Raw genomic sequence first — 20,163 nt, forward strand, 5'->3', positions numbered from 1 at the left:
GAGCACGTAGTTCACAATGTCAGTGCCAAAGGCACAGAGTCGTTATTCCAACAAAGGGGGGGAAAAAAAGGGGAAGAAAAAGGGGCAAAAAAAACAGGAACCGATTCAGTCAAATTACCGGCAGGACCGGCAGGACCGGGCAAGGCATAGCCCAGGAAAAAATTTAACGTCAGAGCAAATTGCAGAGCGGAACAGATCCGCAAAAGTTCAAGTGCTGCAGGGCTAAGAGGTAACCAGTAAAGGCCCATAATAAGGGTCAGGCAAACGACAATCTTTCAGTGGCCATTTCTCTGGCTAGGGCGCCCCTTAGTATCCAGCCATCTGGAAGCCTCTGTAGGAGAAGTGAAGAAGAAGACTTTACCCTCATCGACCACTCTAAGCTTTGCTGGATACATCATACTGTAGGCCATATGTGCATCCCTCAGCCTCTTCTTAACATGCAGGAAGCATGCTCTCTGTTTCTGCGTAGCTGCAGAAAAATCAGGATAGATGGAGATTCTGTTCCCATTAAATTGTAGATCACCCAGCGTGCGAGCTGCACGGAGGATATTTTCACGGTCCCTGAAATGTAGGATACGTGCAATCATCGGGCGTGGATGAGATCCCGGGGGGGGGGGGTTTCGATGGTATACGGTGGGCCCTCTCTATAGCAAACAAATGGGAAAATGTAGTATCTGGGAAGGAATCTTTAAGCCACAGTTCAAGGAAGTCTTCAGGCTGTTTGCCCTCCACCTTTTCAGGGAAGCCCACCAGGCGTATGTTATTCCTCCTTTGGCGGTCTTCCATGTCCCATAGCTTGTCAGTATGAGCCCCCACTTCAGAGTGGACATCATGGAGTTTGTTTTCCAAGGGACGGACCACATCTTCCAGGTCACTTATCCTCTGTTCAGCTTCACCCGCCCGTTCCCTGATAGTCTGCATGTCCTGTTTAAGGAATGACATTTCTGTCTTAATGCCATCTATATGTTCGGTCAGCGTGGCCTGGCAGTTACAGATGGCCTCCATGATCTGCTTCAGGGAGGGCTCCCCCCCGCCTGTGTCAGGAACCTCATCCCCCTCCGCCTGCGGCTGCAATACGGCTCGGTGTGGGCCCTTCTTCTGTCCCTTAGTTCTGGGGGGCAGCTGGCTTACCTGGCTATCTGACAGAGGAGGCCAGTCATCGCCATCAGGCTGTGCAAAGCTGGGGCCTTGTTCCTCCGCCTCGTGGCCGCCGCCATCTTGGGATCCCCAGGCAAGCTGGGAGATACGTTTCCCAGGGGACTCCACCGGCGTCCGGCCGTATTTAACCATCGCCGGGTGATCAGCACAGGTCCAGGAGTCTGCGGCTACCCGTGTCGATGAGAAGTGACGGCTCTGACGCCCAGGATGTATGCAGGATCACTCTGCCTTGCACGGAGCTCCGGACCAGCGCTGCTTACATGTCGGCCGTTGGCTCCGCCCCCCCCTAGAACACACTTAACCCCTTTAGCGCCCCCTACAGGTTAATCCCTTCACTGCCAGTGTAATTTTTACAGTAATCGGTGCACCGATCGCTGTAAAAAAAAATGAGAATGGTCCCAAAATGGTGTCAAAAGTGTCCGATGTGTCCGCCATAATGTCGCAGTCACAATAAAAATCGATGATTGTCGCCATTACTAGTAAATAAATATTAAAAAAAATGCCATAAAACTATACCCTATTTTGGAGACGCTATAACTTTTGTGCAAACCTATCAATAAACGCTTATTGCAATTTTTTTACCAAAAATATGTAGAAGAATATGTATTGGCCTAAACTGTGGAAAAAAAAATTTCTTTAAGTTTTTTGCGCATATTCATTATAGCAAAAAGTTATAATATTGCATTTTTTCAAAATTGACGCTCTATTTTTGTTTATAACGCAAAAAATAAAAACCGCAGAGGTGATTAAATACCACCAAAAGGAAGCTCTATTTGTGGGAAAAAAGGGTGTCTATTTTGTTTGGGAGCCACGTCGCATGAACACACAATTGTCAGTTAAAGCGACACAGTGCTGATTCGCAAAAAGTGGCCTGGTCTTTGGTCAGCCAAATGGTCCGGGGCTTAAGTGGTTAACAGAAAAGTTAAAGTTCACAAAATAAAAGGTTGCCCTTGTAGGGGTTACCACCATTACTTCAAAATATGAAAATGTATTTAGAATCAGCCTCTTGGGCATCCTAATAGGGAATCCCCTGACACCTGTATAAATCCTTCCTATCTCCTTGCCTGGGACCTCCTGGCTTCTGTGTGAAAGAAATCTGTCCCCCCGAGAAGAGCTCTGAGCTATGGACAGGTCTTTGAAAATAAAAGGTGCGGATACTTGCACACACACAGCTTGTCGGTATCACTGGGTTGAAAACGTTGTCCCCCCTTAATAATGAAGACTCAAAACTCAAGAACCAAAATCCAAAAATACCAAGATTCAGTGCAAGCTGTAAGATCAACACTCTGGAGCCCCTCACTCTGCATTTGAGAGATCCCTGTGTCATTTCTGCCTAAAAGAAAGGTGATATACCGTATTTTCCGCTCCTTAACGTGGAGGTTCCATCAAAAAACAATTTTGCTTTAAACTGTAGCTTACGACTAAAAAAGAAAAAAAAATGTTTTTTTTACTCATCTGGAAATGCCTGTTGCTATGCGGTCCCACGAAATCTGCCTTTGAAACCACCTAGGATTCTGACATCTTCTCCCTATAATGCTCCAGGGAAATGTGTGCCATCATTTCCCAGGATGCAGTGCGCTGTCCAATTATCACTTCCCATCCATGACTTCCAGGAAGTAAGTGCCTGTAGGCTTCACAATGCCTACAAGCAAAATGACAATGGTGTAGATATAGTTTTATAAACTATATTTTTTGAATATCTATGCGGATCGGAGGCAGATTGTAAAATAGTAAGTGACCGGATTTATATTATAAAAACGCAGGATGAAAGAACATACATTTAAAAAATGCTGATTGTGGTTGGAACTCCACTTTAAGATGCACCTGACCATAAGACGCACCTAGGTTTTAGAGGAGGAAAATTTGGAAAAAAAATCTTAACCAAATGGTGGACTAAAATATTTAATAAAATATAACCAAATAATATTTCTACACTGACAGACAATGTAAGGGGGCATCCTACACTGACCCCAATACAACAGGAGTATTTACATCAACCATCAATGTAATTGAAACATTTACACTGACCAGTGATGTAACAGATGTATTTACAGTAACCCCCCCCCCATCTCTTTACTAATCTCTGCATTCTTATCTCCATCTCAGTACAACTCTGCCCCTCTAACTCATCATCTGCTAACCTCTGCCCCCCAAATCCCTACTTTGCAATTTAACCCATCCTTCCCATTCAACTCTGCACCTCTGTACACCACCTCTGCTCACCTCTGACTGCACACCTCCTCTGCTCACCTCTGCACCTCTAGCCCCCCTTTTTGATTACCTCTACATGCCCCCTATGCTCACCTGTATGCTGTTTACATCCTCTAGGTGGGTGGCATGCAGAGGATGGGGCGTGATTTGCATATGAAATGCGGCGGCGGCCTCATTTACATAACAATTCCCACACAATTTACATGTGAATGTCGATGTTAATTAAAGAACAGTGGGCCAGATTCACGTAGCCCGGGCGCAGCGTAACGTAACCGATTTACGTTACACCGCCGCAAATTTTCTGTCTAAGTGCCCGATCCACAAAGCACTTACCTGGAAATTTGCGGTGGTGTATCGTAAATCCGTCCGGCGCAAGGCGGGCCAATTCAAATGGGGCGGGTACCATTTAAATTAGGCGCGCTCCCGCGCCGGACGTACTGCGCATGCTCCCGATGCAAATTTCCCGACGTGCTTTGCGCAAAATTACGACGCGCCAACGTTTTGTGAATCGCGACGTGAAAAAAAGACTTGCGCCGGGAAAAAGAAAAAATGTAAAAAAAATTAAAAGCGACGTGGGAAAGACGGATATAATTTTACATGGTGGAGTCATTTTCCACTTTGTAAAAGGTGCCCTATCTTTGTGACGGCAAACTAACACTCACGGCGACGTAACGACGGGAAAAAGCTTAGTGGATCGCCGTAACTCCTAATTTGCATACCCGACGCTGGTTTACGACGCAAACTCCCCCCAGCGGCGGCCGCGGTACTGCATCCTAAGATCCGACAGTGTAAAACTATTACACCTGTCGGATCTTAGGGATATCTATGCGTAACTGATTCTATGAATCAGTCGCATAGATAGAAACAGGGATACGACGGCGTATCAGGAGAAATGCCGTCGTATCCCTTTTGTGAATCTGGCCCAATGCCTTTTGTTTCTCTCCCTACAGCAGCTGAAGGCAGGGGAGACATATATATATATATTGGGGCAGTGGGTCCCTGTGCTACCTGGAAAAATGCTGGTTTACGCCATATTTTGGAGAGATAGGAAGGCTGATTGCACAGCTGTGTGCTGGGCTATTTAGTTGTTACCTGACTATGGCTCAGGGCCCCACCCAACAGACAGGAAGTCGGTGCATGGGGGTCAAGTGGAGCGAGGAGGGAGCTTGACTCTAAGAAACTCTTTTGGTCTTAGAAGACCTAAGGCCTAGGCTGGAGGCCTGAAGCAGCTGTGTGGTAGGAGAGTAAGCCAGTAGGCTGAAGTATAATCATTGTGAAAGATACAGTAATGGTGGAACCCCCTGAGAGGGAAATTGCTGTCATTTTCTTTTAACTTTTCTGTGCTTTTAAATAAAAGTGGGCTACCATGCCCTTAAAAAATACAGTTTTGGACTGGCGCACTCACTGAAAACGCACCTATCACTTGAGTTTGATCAACCCAATCTTACATAATAAATATATATATATATATATATATATATATATATATATATATATATCTTTCTCCTTCATGGGAGATCTTGATCTGGTAAATAGAGACCTGCTCTAGACCCCATCCTTTCCAGTGTAAACACAATGTGGATGTATTGTGCTTACATTCAATTACTACACACTCTCCTATGGATCACTCCTTACCAACATTGAAAGCTAGGAACTGATTGTTATAGCTCCTGGGATTTGTTCTGGACCCTGGCACTGTCAACTATTGGTTTTAGCCTGTACTTCCAGAGAACTACTGATTCCCAGGGCAATTAAAAATGCTGCTGGGAAAAATTACTGCTGTCATTCTGCCATATTAAAATGGTGCCCGGGGCTCAAGTAGTTAATATGATCCTATTCTTGCAGAGAGAAAGGGGTATAACAATTACCCATGATATTTAATCTCCCCATGACATGCAGGATTACCAGGTATTAACACATTGAATCTTTTAAGATATTGGAAAAAAAAAAAAGTTTCCATATACTTGAAGTAGGCAGTTTGGTAAAAGTACCATAACGTTTTATTTTAGTATCTCCAGGAGAGAAAAAACGTAGTGATGGAAGTTTTTTTTCTAGCTAACAATAAAGAATAAAACTGTCACTTTATGTTAAACCATTTTTAGATGCTTTCAAATGTGATAAGAGGGGACTTAAAAAAAAAACAAAAAAAACATGTAAAAGCATTCATTGTAAATGATTTCCAAGGCATTTATGCTTTTTTTGTTACCTTTATGGCTATGACTACATTCATGTCGCAGTTAAAAAACTTGATTAGCGTACTGCCCAAATGACAGTGCTATAAAAATACACTGATTACTGTGTAAATGACACTGGCATGGAAAGGGTTAAACACTAGGGGCCTATGAAGGGGTTAAGTGTGTCCTAGGGACTGATTTTAATGCCACGTACACACGATCGGTTCGTCTGATGAACCGTTTTCATCAGACGATCGTGTGTGGGCCCCATCAGTTTTTTTTCCCATCGGTGAAAAAGCATAGAACCTGTTTTAAAATTATCTGATGGTAAAAAAAAAACAATAGAAAAAAACGATCGTCTGTGGGGAAATCCATTGGTTAAAAATCAACGCATGCTCAGAATCAAGTCGACGCATGCTCTGAAGCATTGAACTTCATTTTTCACAGCACGTTGTTGTGTTTTACGTCACTGCGTTCTGACACGATAGTTTTTTTAACTGATCGTGTGTAGGCAAGACTGATGAAAGTAAGCTTCATTGGATATCTGATGAAAAAATCCATCAGACCGTTTTCATCGGATGAACCGAACGCGTGTACGTGGCATAACTGTTAGTGGGCTGGGCTACAAGTGACACAACAGTGATCACTTCTCCCGAATGACAGGACAGGGAAATGCCTTGTTTACATCTCCCGTTCTGCAGCTCAGAGACACAATTGCGGGACACCGGCGGACATCGAGTCCGCGGGTTCCACGGTCACAGAGCAAACGGCAGGGACACGCCCGCATGTCAGCAGATTCAAAGCAACGTACAGGTATGTTGCTTTGCGCAGCCGTGCCATTCTGCCGACGTATATGTACAGGCGGCGGTCGGCAAGTGGTTAAAGGACAATACGGAGGCAGAAATTTCTGACTTCAATACATATTTTAAACATAAGTGAATTGAAGCTCTCAGCCCATTAACTAAAGACCTATGATTTGAAATAAATAGAAAAGGTTTGACTCTTTTTATACAGAACATTTGTTCAAACTGTGCATGAAAATGTCCAACAGCAGTATTGTTTAGTGTTGGAAAACCCCAAAAAAGACTTGCATTGCCCCTATGGGTCCTGTAGCCAGCTGCCTCCCCCTTAGAATATAACAAGAATCGACCACTGGGACTTTATTCCTAGTTCTATTATCTTAGTCATCATCAATTTGTTCCAAATCGATGATGACATAGCACCAGGCCCGTCGCTACAGGACAGACAAAACAAACAATTGCTTGGGGCCCCGAGCTGGCCTGGAGCCCCAACTTCCCCTTCCCAGGCTGTAGCGTGGCCGAGCTCCTCTTCCTTCCTCATGGAATCCTGTCAGTCCGACCGGCTACCGCGCGCGGTACAGGAGATTCAGTTTCCTGTTCCCGGCCAGACTGACAGGAAGTGCACACTGAGTGCTCACTTCCTGTCAGTCCAGCCGGGAACACAGGAAACTGAATCTCCTGTACCGCGCGGTACCCGGCCCGGGCACTATCTGACAGGAGGAAGGGAAGCTTGGCAACGCTACAGCAGCAGCCTACAGGGAAGAAGGGGAGGTGAGAATAGAAAAACATAGGGACTGGGGGGGGGGGTGAGGAGTAAGAACATGGGTGTAAAATAGTGAAGCGCTAACGTAGGCTTTGTGTGCGTGGGGGGGGGTGCTTGGGGGCCCCCATTTTATTAATGTTCATATATTAGCAGCTACCATACAAGCATTTTATCATGTACAGAAAACTTGTCTAGATAAATTATTTTAACGCAACGTATATATGAGCCCAGATGTCACCAACTTGAATATGCATACCTATTCCTTATTCTTAGCCAGGGCATATCTGTTTCAAGCCATTGGATTAGTTTAACAGCCCAGTAAAAAGAATCAATGACAGACTATATATTCTCTCAGTATGTTTTCTTCAAAGCAAAACTTTAGGGAAAAAATAGGAAGCTGCTTTCTGATCTTCACACTGCTCAGCCAACCGATCTTGTGTCTATCCCATTGTGCATCATGACATCATGCTAGAAAATGAAAGGTCCCGCTTCAGGAAGCCAGTTGTAGCATCCATATCACCAGGAAGTAATATAGGCACTGCAGATTTGGCCTTCCCACTGAACACCAGAATAATAAAGACTTGCCACCTGAATTACAATTTCAGGTAAGTACTTGAGAAAGTTAAGAAGATTCTTTTACTATTAAAAATAGATTAAGTACAGAGTTGGTCCCTGAAGACTAGCTTTTAGAAACAAATGAGATGTCAAAATACTTCACAATATCTTGAAAGTAAAAACCTTATCCAAATAATGAAAATTAATTTCTAAGTAAATTAAAATATATTCTTACTCATCTTCCTCATTAGTAAGAATGAGAGCCTTAATATACAGTAGTATGTCATACTGTATGTATGCTATGTATAAAGTAATGTCAGTGTGAGGATAAACAATAACACATCGGTATATTTATTTTATTGTAAAACAGATCTCAAATAATTCTCCCAAAAGATAAAAAAAACTTCCTTCTATATTATTGAATGTGTTTATAATTTCTTTTGACCATATGTTATACTGCCTGTCTGGAGGAACACTTCAAAAATAAATTGCTATTGTGTTCACTTTATACATTAGGTTTATTGTACTATACACTTCATGGTGTGTTTATTTCCAGTACATGCTGAGAATTATACATTTAATTATATCAATGCTTTCCTTTTTTTAAACTGCAGTTTAGCAACAAGCAATGTGTCTAAGGTAAGGGCAATAAAGTTTAATGGATCAGATCTATCCCATAATCTCTGCTCTTTTAATAATTGAATTGTTGCAATTGCGAATAGAATCAGACAGAATCCTTCTTGAAGAGTAGGCACACTAAGCATGCATCTAAGTTTACAACAGAATAACATGTAATGGTGTGATAAAGAATTTTAGGAAGCTTTAAAGTAACAGCCATAATACTAATATGTAGCTACGTGTTGGGTTACAACAACATGGTGGAGGAGACATTGGAGTTTATGTACCAAAGGAAAATCCACTTTGCACTACAAGTCCAAGTGCACTTTCAGTGCACTTTGAAGTGTATTCATTGTAGATCTGAAGGGAAGATCTGTAATGAGGGGAAGCTCTGCTAATTTTATCATCCAATCATGTGCAAGCTAAAATGCTGGTTTATATTTTCCTTACATGCCCCCCTCAGATCTACAGCAACTGCACTTCTAACTGCACTTCCAGGTGCACTTGTAGTACAAAGTGGAGTTGCCTTTAGTAAATAACCCCCATTGTCCTGTATTTGCCTCCCTCTCTTTACTGTGATATTAATATTGTGCTAAACCTTCTGGTCAGCAAGGGGAGAGCTAAAGTCAAGCAAGCCTATAGACTTTATTGCAAAGTGCCTGGAACCCTGGAAGTTGTAGTTCGGGATGGCAGCCACATGCTGTATTGCTGTAATGACTTGCTCCGGCAACAGATAGATCCAGATCAGTGGCGGCCCGTCCATAGGGGGCGCCCGGGCGTCGCCCCCCTCCCCCAGTCAGTAAAAAAATAAAAAATTATAAAAAAAATCTAAAAAATTAAAAATTAAAATGTCCCTTTAAGAAAAAAAATAATCCAAAAATGGTCCTTATGTTCACTGTGTCCGGGCGCCAGGCGCAGTGAAGTACGGGTAGCGCCATGTCTGTGCAATCACAAGATTGCAGACAAGGCGCTACATTGGCAGGCAAAAAATGCCTTTGTGGTGCTGTCCATTGTGCCACAACTTCCGGCGCGATGGACTGTATTATTATTAGTGTTCCGACGTCACTCGATGTACAGGAAGTGACGTTGGCACTCATTCTGCAGCTCAGCGCCTGTGCGGTCCCGACTCCAGGAACATTTAAGGTATGCATCCCCCTCCGCTCCTCTGCTCATTGGTCTTATGTTTGCTTTATACTTAATGTGCCACCGAAATAGCGGCGGTCACCCCCCCTGCTTATTAACCAAATATCTATTAAATGTAAATTTCTGAGAAAAAAAAATGGCCGCCACGACCCCCTCCCCAGCTTATTAACCAAATGTATTTTACATTTACATTCCCCTCATTCCACTTTGCACTACAAGTCCAAGTGCACTTTCAGTGCACTTGGAAGTGTATTCATTGTAGATCTGAAGGGAAGATCTGAAATGAGGGGAAGCTCTGCTAATTTTATCATCCAATCATGTGCAAGCTAAAATGCTGGTTTATATTTTCCTTACATGCCCCCCTCAGATCTACAGCAACTGCACTTCCAACTGCACTTCCAGGTGCACTTGTAGTGCAAAATGGAGTTGACTTTACTAAACAACCCCCAGTGTCCTGTATTTGCCTCAGTCTCTCTATTGTGATATTAATATTGTGCTAAACCTTCTGGTCAGCAAGGGGAGAGCTAAAGTCAAGCAAGCCCATAGACTTTATTGCAAAGTGCCTGGAACCCTGGAAGTTGTAGTTCGGGATAGCAGCCATGTAATAGAGCAACTGACTTTCTAAACTACAAGATCCAATAGACCCTGGGCAGCAGGAGGAGCCAGGAAAACCCTACTCAGTGCTGTGACAGTCCCAGCATCCACAGCTTATCAGCGAGCAGAAGGCCAAGCTAGCTAGGCACATGCTGTATTGATGTAATGACTTGCTCCGGTACCAGATAGATCCAGATCAGTGGCGGCCCGTCCATAGGGGGTGCCCGGGCACCGCCCCCCCTCCCCCAGTCAGTAAAAAAATAAAAAAATTATAAACTAAAAAATAAAAATGTCCCTTAAGAAAAAAAAGAATCCAAAAATGGTCCTTATGTGGATCCAGTGTTTGCTTACTGTTCTGCATTCAACCTGGTGTGTCAAAGGGGCTGAGGCAAAGAACAGATGACCTTTCTTTATCACAAGTTCCTGCTACCAATATTTCCTGAACTCACTGGTTTTCTGCCCAAACAAAAATTGAAATCCAGGAAAGTCCAGTTAGCTCTGTTTCATGGTACACAGAGCCCAATTCCTATCACATAACCTACAACATTTAAGGTACATCTTACCCAGCCACCTCCTTTATCCATCATGGAAATATGGGCAAAAAAGAATTGTATTCATAACATGAAACCGCTACATCTCCCTCCTACTAAGAGAACAATCAAGTAATAAATGTTATAATTAGGTACAAGATTCAAAGCAATCATTTAATATACAGTAGTATATTAGCCATAAACTGTATATATTAGCTAAGGGAGGTGCTTGTATTAATTTATGTGTATGCTAAAAAATAAAAGAGTAAATACGGAAAGGTTTTTTCACAGTAAGAGCTGTGAAAATGTGGAACAGACTCCCTCCAGAGGTGGTTCTGGCCAGCTCAGTAGATTGCTTTAAGAAAGGCCTGGATTCTTTCCTAAATGTACAGAATATAACTGAGTACTAAGATGTGTAGGTAAAGTTGATCCAGGGTAAATCCGATTGCCTCTCGGGGGATCAGGAAGGAATTTTTTCCCCTGCTGTAGCAAATTGGATCATGCTCTGCTGGGGTTTTTTGCCTTCCTCTGGATCAACTGTGGGTATGGAGTTGGGTGTATAGGATTTTACTGTGTTTTTTATTTTGTTTTTTTATTTTTTGTGGTTGAACTGGATGGACTTGTCTTTTTTCAACCTGACTAACTATGTAACTATGTAACTATGTTTAAATAGTTTGTATACAAATACCAACATTTTCTGCTTTGGATCACAGTAGGACAGCACTAAGTAGTCCCTCTGGTCCACATAATTTTAAAACAGCCTTCCCTTCAAGCCACTTGTGCATGCCCTCCGCCTCCAGCATGCTCAGGGGCATGCTCTACGATTACTGTGTCCTTTGGACACCGCAGACAACAGAGTAGGGTGCAGAGTCAATGAAATTGTCACCATACCCTATAATCACACATTAAACAAAGGCTTTACATTGCAGCTATTGCTCAATTTCCTCGCACACAGATCAACTGTGTGAGAAAACAGAGTGCTTCCACAGTGATTGGCAGATTTTTTTACAGTGTTGCGAGAGCAGCCAGTGTCTCTGATCACTTATTACCCCAGTACAGTGTAAATTATTTATCTCTCATGAAAAACTGAAAGTTCTCCTTGGTTTTTATTGAAAACTATTGGAAATTATTGATTTCAGGTATGTCCAGTGAAGGGTACTGTTGCTGTTACAGCATACAGAGATATAATAGCATTATTTTAGCATTTTCTGTTCCAGCGTGACTCTACTCTTGTGTACAAAGCCAGGTCCATAAAGACATGGTTTGGGGGAACTCAAGTGGCCTGCACAGAGCCCTGATCTCAAGCTAGGTTTTCTTGTCCAAGATCAGTACCTGACCTCACAAATGATCTTTTGGCTTAATGGGTGAAAATTCTGACAGACACACTCTGAAATCTTGTATAAAGTCTTCCCAGAAAAATGAACGGTTGAGAAAAGTATAAGATAGTTCTGGACCCGTAGGTTTATCCTGCTGCTATTGTTACCTTAAGGTATTGATGTTGGTGTAAAAGTTCTGATTTTCAGGCAGGCAGCTTCTACACCACAGAGGATCTCCACAGTCTCCATGGCTTGTGGTGTAATGTAACAAAAATGTTAACTGAAGCACCAAACCATTGCTAAGCCCTGGTTCACACAAATCCAACTTTGAAATCATGCAACTTTACTTGAAATCCCATGATTTCAAAGCTGCATATCAGCGCAACTTCAGGTGTGACTTTGCTGATATCTGTGCAACCTCATGCACAGGTGTCTATGCAAGTTGCACCTGAAATTGGCAAAAATAGCGCAGAAACTTGTTTTTCAAATCAGTGTGGCACCGCAAAGTCGGCTTTGTACCGATTTGAGCAGTTCCATTGCTGACAATCGGGTGCGACTTGCCATGGGATTTGGACCTGTCGAATCACATGACAAGTCACACTGGTGTAAACAGGGGCTAAGAGGTTCAAATAAAACTTTATTGCATTAAAATTCAGGAGTACAATCTAAAAAGTAGCCAATGCATTTTCAGGGATCCAAGAATCCCTGCTTCATCAGGGCTAGAAAAAAAATAAGAATAGCTCCATGTTAATCTGATATCATTACAATATCCCTTCCATGGCGGTCAAGATTAAAACCAAATGGTCAATAGTAAGTTGTGTCACAATTATTATGCGAGAACATAAACTATACTGTTTAAAAAAGAGAGAAAAAATGTACAATAATAATAATTACTATCACTATGATTACAATTATACATTCTGGGTTATATGTTAAAGTGGATGTAAACATGATTCATGCAATTTGAGCTGGGCACATATATCTGTAGTATTTCCTTATCTCTCTCCAAAGCACTAAGTCCCGTAGCTGTCTCTTGCTCTGTAGCTCTGTTATTTGCCTGATGACTTCTCAGACGTTCTCCGAGACGGGAGATAGAAGTGTGTGTCAGGGGAGGTTGCTATAAATAGATTAGCAGTCATCTTTCCATCTGAAGCCTCGTACACACGACCGAGGAACTCGACGGGCGAAACACATCGCTTTGCTCGCCGAGTTCCTTGTTAGGCTGTTGAGGATCTCGGCGAGCCAAATTTCTCCATTCCCGTTGAGGAAAAAGAAGACATGCTCTCTTTTTGGCTCGACGAGATCCTCGACAGTTTCCTCGTCGAAAAGTGTACACACGACCGGTTTCCTCGACCAAAAAAAAAAACAGCAAGTTTCTTGCTGGTTTTTGCTGAGAAACTCGGTCGTGTGTACGAGGCTTAAGAGCAGACCTCTGCAAATTCCTTTCTTCCTTTGCCTATGAGGAGAAGGGATGTGTGCCTTTCCTCCAATCAGCTGTATGGCAATAATCCACTCCCAGTGCTAAAAAGGAAGAGAAAAACTTTAACACGAAGAGCACTTTCTAAAGAATATATACAGATGAAGACAGCAGATATACATGCACATGTAAAACTTATGTCAGGAGATTTGTTTCATCCCTGTGTATCATCTAAGGCTGTTAACTTCATTGGGTATATGTGAGGGTTTACATCCACTTTAACCAACTAAGAATAAATAGAAAAAAATAAATAGAAAAAAATAATTGGGTAAAATGTATCTCAAAATGGAGGTGTATAACTTGAACCATGCTTTATACAATCTAATTTTAAAATTGTTAATTAATGCAAACAATATATAAATAATAAAAAAATATATCAATATTATTAAAATCATGCATTCTCAGTAATAAATTGGCCTAACAAGCATACATGTATAAACAAAATAAGTAAAATTATATGTGTTTAACTTAAAACCATACATATGCAATCTGAAGGGGATCACAAGGTTGTATACCCAGGGGCTGTATAGTACATCTAGGGGTATTTGTCATCTGCAGAAAATAACTTGATTATGCTGACAAGTGCTATATGTGGCCTGATCAGTAAAACAGTGTATGTGATCAAACATACCAACTAACGTTGAGGGCATGTATTGAAAAGATGGATATAAATGGAATAAAACAGTGAATTACCTTGACTGACAACCATGTGAACAAACCAGAAGTGAACAGGACCTGCAATAGTATTTGTAGGAAGGGGAAACAGGAAGCAGGCTAAGTGTTAGGTAACGTTATTGACACAATGCACAGGCCTTGTCAGCAGCTTGTTTAGTGGCAACCATGCTAGCCAAGCAGTATGTTTATAAGACTAGTGGAGAGAGTGTGATGGGAGCAGAAAGTAATGGCTATACATGGATTAAAATTCAGCTGGTTCAGCAGTGACCAGCTGAATTTTCATCCATGTATGGGCAGGCTAAGTGATCTCTCGATTGATATGGGTACAACAAGCCTGTCAGATTTTTCTATGTATAATTACTGCCAGCAGCTATAGCCACCAGCAGTAATCATTGTTTTCTGTGCTATCTGTGCCCCAACTGGCATTCCTCTATCAACACTGGTGAAGGAAAGAAAATCTAAGTAATCTATGGCCTTCTTTATATGGCTGAATAGCCTTTGAAGATGGAGATTACCTTTTAGATAGGTAAATTAGACTGTTAATGTAATGGATGTGACTAATCTAAACTCATGTGCCATGAAATAATTAGTGTATAAAAAATAGAAAACTATGGGTATTCAGGTTATCTATTGATATAAAGTAAAGTTGAGTTTCTTTGTGTATTCAAAAATGTCAAAACACATCATAGTCATATTATCATGTGAGTAAACACATACAACCTTACACAAATGAAATTTAAATAGGAGATGCAGTATTTCAGGTATCTGCTAGATGAAAAATTACATTATGATTATTAGATTTTTTTTTAGGATAAGTGTGTTCGGTCTATTTATTCAGAAAGTTTCTCGTTTTCAGTCTCGTAAATCTGTTGTACTTGGAATTAAGGACTTATTTCACAATCGTTGCTGAAAGTAACTGTGGATCTTTGTTGTGATTTATCAAAAAATGCCATGACACACTGGGGTTGATTTACTAAAAGTGGCGAGTGCAAAATCTTGTTTCACTGTGTATGGTAGCTAATCAGCTTAAACGTCAACATATTCAAATAAGCTTTGACAAAAAACCTGGAAGCTGATTGGTTTCTATGCAGAACTGCTCCAGATTTTGCACTCTAAAAAATCAAGTAAATCAACCCCAGTCGGATTTCCATACCCTAGCCTGATGTTGGACGTGTGCTTTTTAGCCTTTGGTGGAAGGTTTGGATTGTTCTTCCAACATACTGCCACCTGCATGGGCATCTGAGCACATTTTAAACTGGGATAAGCAGGTGGTAGGTGATCTTGGCATGTGTTGGTAGATCTTTCTTTAAAAGTGGGTTGGTTTTAAGCACATGCCAGTGTTTTTCCAAGATCTTTTTCAATGTCTGATGTTTGCCATTGTATTGGGTCACAATATTTAGAGTGCACTAAGTGGAATTTGTTTTCATTTCTTCTTCTACAGAAAGTAGGCATTTGCCCTGGGTTAGCCTTTTTTGTCATGATATCACCCAGAATGTATAATTTTAATAATAATATCAATTATTATTGTTAATTTTGGTTTCTATTTGTAAAACATAATATAGACTATGGCCCGGATTCACAAAGACTTACACCGACGTATCTAATGATACGCCGCGTAAGTCCACGGATGCGCCGTCGTATCTATGTGCTTGATTCTGCAAAGGAGATACGCCTGAATTTCAGCTCTATCCGACCGACGTAAGTCTCCTATGCCGTCGTATCTTGGGCGCATTTTTATGCTGGCCGCTAGGGACGCTTCCATTGAGTTATGCGTCGAATATGTAAATGACCTAGATATGCCGATTCACGAACGTACTTGCGCCCATCGCAGTAAGCTACACCGTTTACGTAAGGTGTACGTCCGGCGTAAAGATAAACCACCAAATAGCAGGTGTAAGTCATGTTAGGGTATGGACATCGGAACAGCCATCGTATTGTTTTGTGAATACTGGTCTTGCCTCTCTATGTTACGTCGGCCAAAAGATGCGCCGTCTATGTGAATCCGGGCCTATGTTCTTATATTTGTCTGAAGTTTTTGTATATTAATTTTGACACTCCCATTACTATTGACTATTTGGTTTTAATTGTGACCCCGTGGAGGGGATATTGAATTTATATCAGATTGAGATCTTATGTTCTTTCTAGCCCTGAAGTAGGGGGTATTCTTGGACCCCCAAACACATTGGCTACTTTTTGGATTGTATCACTGATTTTTAACAAAATAAAGTTGTATCTGTACCTCTTGGTGCTTCAATCACAGAAAAATAAAAGCTGCTATAGTCGCAAGGGGGATGGAAACTCCATAATAATGCACATGGTTTTGCAATTTAATATCCTACAAGCTTAAAATCTACAGATGTTTGGTCATTTAGTAAATGTAAGCATTACAGACAAACATTATCTATATCCTAGTATTTTTAACATCCTGGAAAAGTGTAGGTTGAGCAATTACCTGTGGTTTTCTACGGCATTATAAGAGCAGTGAGGGATGTGATGCAGATTTTTTGTGTGTGTGTTGTGCTGTTAATTGCAACACTGAGGTGTGCAGTGAAGTAAGGAGAGATTGCTTGCAATTGGTTTTGTTTCTAGTCCTTTGAACCATCACCACTTGTTTCTGGAAAATATATGTAAGAACCAGGGTATGCTGCTATGTGTTCTGTATTAAAGTATTTTACACATTTATTTTTCTAGTTATCGTATTTGCTTCTTGAAAAAAAATGTCTTCAATGTATATTCTCTGCTATTATTTGGAGGACAGATATTTGTAGATTGGGACAGGGTTTCATTGTCTCAAGTCTATTGAACATGTGGTAACCATAATATTTCAGTAATTAAAGAAAAACAAACTTTATGCTGATATTTGCAGTTCAATAACTCGTAAGAAACAAAATTTGCATTGAAAATTAAATGCATCATGTGAATAGATTGGTGAAGGAAATTTCATCTCCAGAGATATTCAAAGACAGGGATCCCATCATTCATTCTTTCATCAAGTTTGATTCATTATTAAGATGGATCTTAGCTTTCAGTTAATCAGTTGATTTCCCTAATGTGCAATTATTATTACTAGGCATTAGGATAGCTGCAGTTACAAGCAGAACATCTTCATGGGTTTTGACATATCTGTTTATGCTTGTTAGTAAAACGATGTCTTCAACTGCAGTGAATATATAAGATGTATAATATGAGTAAAGTACTGAAGATAATGGGTATGACGACAATCAGGATGAAAAATAACACAAGGCACTAGCGAGCTTTTCCTTATTCATATTGTGATTGAATGCTAAAAATAGTAAAAACACTAATAGCGATGTGTGTATTCGATGTGCTAGGATAACTTTCTTAATATAGCTTACTGTCTCAAAATGCACTCCTGAAAGTGAGAATTTTAGGTCAATAATGTTCAAACACAATGTGAATTCTAAAGCATATCTAAATCCAAAAAGAAATCTGTAGAATATTGCAGCCTACCATTCCTTAGATGAGGCAGTTGCATAAGTGTTCTATTTTCAGGCTTTTTTCCCTTTATTTTTTACCTGATAATTCTGTGAATAACACAGTTCCTTCCCACGGGTGGCTTTGCTTACTCCTACAATGCATCCACGAAGGGACCCATGATTGCCACCCAGGGTAGACTTCAAACAGCCTTTGCTCATCCCAATTATATTGGGACTGATAGGATTAGGCCCCGTACAGACGACCAAACATGTCTGCTGAAACTGGTCTGCGGGCCAGTTTCAGCAAACATGTTCAGTCGTGTGTAGGCCCGAGCGTGCAGGATTCCAGCAAACATTTGCCCGCCGGGCCTTTTCCCAGCGGACAAATATTCCTGGACTTGTTTTAAAACAGTCCGCTGGAATCCTGCCCGCTCGGACATGTTCGGTCGTCTGTACAGACCTACCGTACATGTCCGAGCGCCCGCCATCCCTCGCATGCATCGAATGACTTTGACGCATGCATGGAAGCATTTAACTGGCAGGCCCGCCCACGTCGCCGCGTCATTGTCGCGGCGACACCGCGTCATCGACGCGGCGACACCACGCACCCACCCCGCGTATTGTTTACGCGCGGCTTTCTGTACGATGGTTAGTACAGCCATCGTACAGAAACCCCCGCGCAGACATGTACGGTGAAAACGGTCCGGCAAACCGGTTTCATCGTACATGTTTGCTGGTGTGTACACGGCCTTAGCAGTTCACAAAGGGAAGATAATACTGCTCTCATTTTAGCTCACAGAAAGTGACAAGGATAATGCATTTCTTGCAAGACCAACAGCTATTTTCTGTGCATGTTGAAAATGTTCTTAGCCTTAAAAAATGCAACTAATGCATCCACCACATAAAATGACTGGTAAATTATAAGTAGTATAGTAGTATAGAAGTATAGAAGTATATTACTGTAGCCACGCTGCCATATGCAGTAGTGACCCACTAAATCTAGTCTGCCTGGCTGTCCACAGCCAGTGCTAATTTGTAGTTTGTGTTGCTTAGTTAGGCCCCATGCACACTGGACATTTTGCTAACTCTCTAAGGCCCCGTACACACGACCGAGTTTCTCGGCAGAATTCAGCCAGAATTCAGCCAGAAACTCGATCGGAGCTGAATTCTGCCGAGAAACCCGGCGTGTGTACACTTTTTGCCGAGGAAGCCGACGAGTTCCTCGTCGAGCCAAATAGAGAACATGTTCTCTATTTCCTCGTTGTTCAATGAGGAAAGTTGGCTCGGCGAGATCTTCGGCAGCTTCACACAGAACTCAACGAGCAAAACGATGAGTTTTGCCCGTCGAGTTCCTCGGACGTGTGTACGGGGCCTTAGACTCCTTTCTTCCTGGCAGCAGAGTTTTGACAGAATAAAAAACGCTCAAGTCTTGTAAACTTGTGTAACGCGTTTATGAGTGTTTAGGCTCGTCAAGCGCTCTGGTGTAATTTCATTTGATTTGCCAGATTGATAATATATTCTGGCCATTGAAATTAATTAACACTCAAACGCTAAGCTGGAGTAGTGCTTAGGCACGTTTAGATGTGTTTACACACTTTTAGGCACTTTAAGCATTAAACAGTATTTTCTGCCAAAACGTTGCAACGTTGGGATGTACTGTCCATGTTTTTTTTTGTCTGCTTCTAAACATCCCTGCCTCTAAACTCTTTCAAATGCCTGGGTACGCATGGACATAGGTTAACACACAGGGGTGTTTAGAGGCAGGAAAAAAAATGCCAAATGCCTCTAGGAGCAGCAGAAAAAAACACGCTGTGTGTATGAGTCCTTACTTCTAAGTGCAGTATTGCTGTCAATTCTCCCTTCTGCCACTAGGTGTTACTGGCACCCCTGGCACTGGTAGGAAGATTTACTGAAAAGTCTGCATTATGAATTGTTTATATCTTTCCAGCCAACCGCTACGAGTTTCTTTTGCCAGTGGTGCATGTTGGGTAAGGGTATAATGTCTGGATTGAACTGCTGCAAGCTCTCTCATGTGGCAGTCTTATAACGTAACTATCAATAAGAGTGAAAGAACATTCTTAATTTCTGTAAGTCAAAATAAGTCTTGGCTGCTTGTATTAAAACAGAAGCAATGTTAATATCAGCATTAGGGATGAACCAAACAAAGCCCCCCCCACCCCTTTCGGTTCGCACCAGAACCTGCGAACAGACCAAAAGTTTGTGTGAGCTTTAGTTAAAGTCTATGGGACTCGAACATTTGAAATCGAAAGTGTTAATTTTAAAGGCTAATATGCAAGTTATTGTCCTAAAAAGTGTTTGAGGACCCGGGTCCTGCCCCAGGGGACATGTATCAATGCAAAAAAAAACGTTTTTTTCGGGAGCAGTGATTTTAATAATGCTTAAAGTGAAACAATAAAAGTGAGATATTCCTTTAAATTTCATACCTAGGGGGGGTGTATAGTATGCCTGTGAAGTAGCGCGTGTTTCCCATGCTTAGAACTGTCCCTGCACAAAGTGTCATTTCTGAAGGAAAAAAAGTCATTTAAAACCACTCGCGGCTATAATGAATTGTCGGCTCCCAGCAATACAGAGAAAAGTCATTGATGAAAAAAGCATGGGGGTCCCCCCAAATTCAATTACCAGACCCTTCAGGTCTGGTATGGATATTAAAGGGAACCCCACATCAAATAAAAAAAATTATGTGGGATTCCC

The 20,163-nt window shown here is 41.6% G+C and overlaps 1 protein-coding gene across 2 annotated transcripts in view; it reads left to right on the plus strand.

The window, feature by feature from the left end:
* SNTG1 (syntrophin gamma 1) overlaps positions 1–20,163 on the plus strand; it is a 795,295-nt gene that overhangs the window by 364,775 nt on the left and 410,357 nt on the right. The window lies entirely within an intron of this gene.

The sequence above is a fragment of the Rana temporaria genome, chromosome 5, assembly GCF_905171775.1.
Source record: "Rana temporaria chromosome 5, aRanTem1.1, whole genome shotgun sequence".
NCBI classification, from domain to species: domain Eukaryota; kingdom Metazoa; phylum Chordata; class Amphibia; order Anura; family Ranidae; genus Rana; species Rana temporaria.